The 1,791-nt window shown below is 48.5% G+C and overlaps 1 long non-coding RNA gene across 1 annotated transcript; it reads left to right on the forward strand.

Annotated features, from left to right (window-relative positions):
* The first annotated feature begins 16 nt into the window (after positions 1-16).
* LOC108356242 (uncharacterized) lies at positions 17-1,785 on the forward strand. Its single transcript, XR_001846587.1, has 3 exons — positions 17-431; positions 634-714; positions 926-1,785. It is a non-coding gene; the product is annotated as an uncharacterized LOC108356242 (long non-coding RNA).
* The last annotated feature ends 6 nt before the right edge of the window (positions 1,786-1,791 follow it).

The raw sequence follows: 1,791 nt of genomic DNA on the forward strand, positions 1-1,791 counted from the left end.
CTTCCAGCTCGCACTGTTAAACGCATTTTTGACGTCAAGGGTGACAACCGGGCAGTATTTCTTAGTACCACCCAACCACCGCTTGCCAGCAATGGCCTTTTCAGCGATTGCTTTAACTACACCGATTGCGTCTGTAGGTGAACACCTTTTTCTGAAGCCGAATTGGTTTTTAGATAGATGAATCTCTGTGGCCTCTTCGAGTCTACGTTTTATAATATGCTCGAGTACCTTACCGGTTGAGTCCAGCATGCACAGTGGGCGATATCCAGCAGAAGAAGTAGGGTTTTGGACCTTTGGTATGAGTACCAGCTTCTGGAGCTTCCATATGTTTGGGAATATTCCTTCGCGAAGGCATGAAGTAAAGACGCTGGCAAATACTTCCGGATTGCAAGCAATCGCCTTTTTTAGGGCTACGTTTGGTACTCCGTCAGGTCCTGGNGGAGTCCAGCATGCACAATGGGCGATATCCAGCAGAAGAAGTAGGGTTTTGGACCTTTGGTATGAGTACCAGCTTCTGGAGCTTCCATATGTTTGGGAATATTCCTTCGCGAAGGCATGAAGTAAAGACGCTGGCAAATACTTCCGGATTGCAAGCAATCGCCTTTTTTAGGGCTACGTTTGGTACTCCGTCAGGTCCTGGTGCCTTGTTAACGGCTATCTCGCCTCCCGCACTTGTGACCTCTTCTACCGTTACCTCCGGGACGGTACTAGTAGGTTCCTCACAGAGTTCCCNTCATATGTTTGGGAAGATTCCTTCGCGAAGGCATGAAGTAAAGACGCTAGCAAATAATTCCGGATTGCAAGCAATCGCCTTTTTTTAGGGCTACGTTTGGTACTCCGTCAGGTCCTGGTGCCTTGTTAACGGCTATCTCGCCTCCCGCACTTGTGACCTCTTCTACCGTTACCTCCGGGACGGTACTAGTAGGTTCCTCACAGAGTTCCCGCGTGAACGTTGTATGTGCGGGAAAGAGATCGTGTACGATTTGTGCAAGGAGCGTGGGGCATGTTGGCTGTACTGTATGCTTAAATTTTTTGAGCACAAGTTTGTAAGCAAACCCGAAAGGGTTGCTGATCAATTCATATCAGATGTCTTTAAACATTAGCTTTTTGCTGTCATAGATAGCTTTCTTAAACAGCTTTCGCTTTTCCTTATAGTCCATCCGGAGATGAGTAGCATTTTCTGTGTTTCGTGAGCGCTGGCAAACTCTTCTGGCACGGTTACATTGTGTTCGTAACGCGGCTATCTCGTCGTTCCACCAGTAGGCTGGCTTGCGAGCTTTATGCCGGTTTTGGCGCACCATAGCTACATCACAAGCCTCAACAATGGCTTTCATGAGCTCAGGTGCTGCGGCTACTGCCGGGCCTGAAACGTGCGTATTGCTGAAGGCTACCTCGAAGAGTTTTTCGTCAAAGCTTTTTACCTTCCATCCGAGGCGTCTCTTGGGAGGGGCTATGTCGATAGCTGGTTTCTCGATGGTTATTATTATTGCCCTGTGATCGCTATGGGTGTAGCAGTCGCTGATATGCCAGGTGGCATCCCTGCTCAGCCCACTGCTTATAAAGGTCAGGTCGATAATGGATCCCCTTCCGTTCCTACAAAAAGTGTTTTCGGTGCCAGTATTCAGCAGAATAACATTAAGTGCTGCTAGAGCATCGAGTAATTGTCTACCCTTTGCGTTTGTTCTTCTGCATCCCCACTCTACTGCCCAAGCGATGAAGTCTACTGCCCAAGCGTTGAAGTCTCGCAAACTAGCTCGTCGATGATGGCTGTAAAGCTAGCCAGATCAGTGC

Source organism: Rhagoletis zephyria, unplaced genomic scaffold, assembly GCF_001687245.7.
Source record: "Rhagoletis zephyria isolate East Lansing unplaced genomic scaffold, Rhagoletis_zephyria_1.1 Rzeph_scaffold_55929, whole genome shotgun sequence".
NCBI lineage: Eukaryota > Metazoa > Arthropoda > Insecta > Diptera > Tephritidae > Rhagoletis > Rhagoletis zephyria.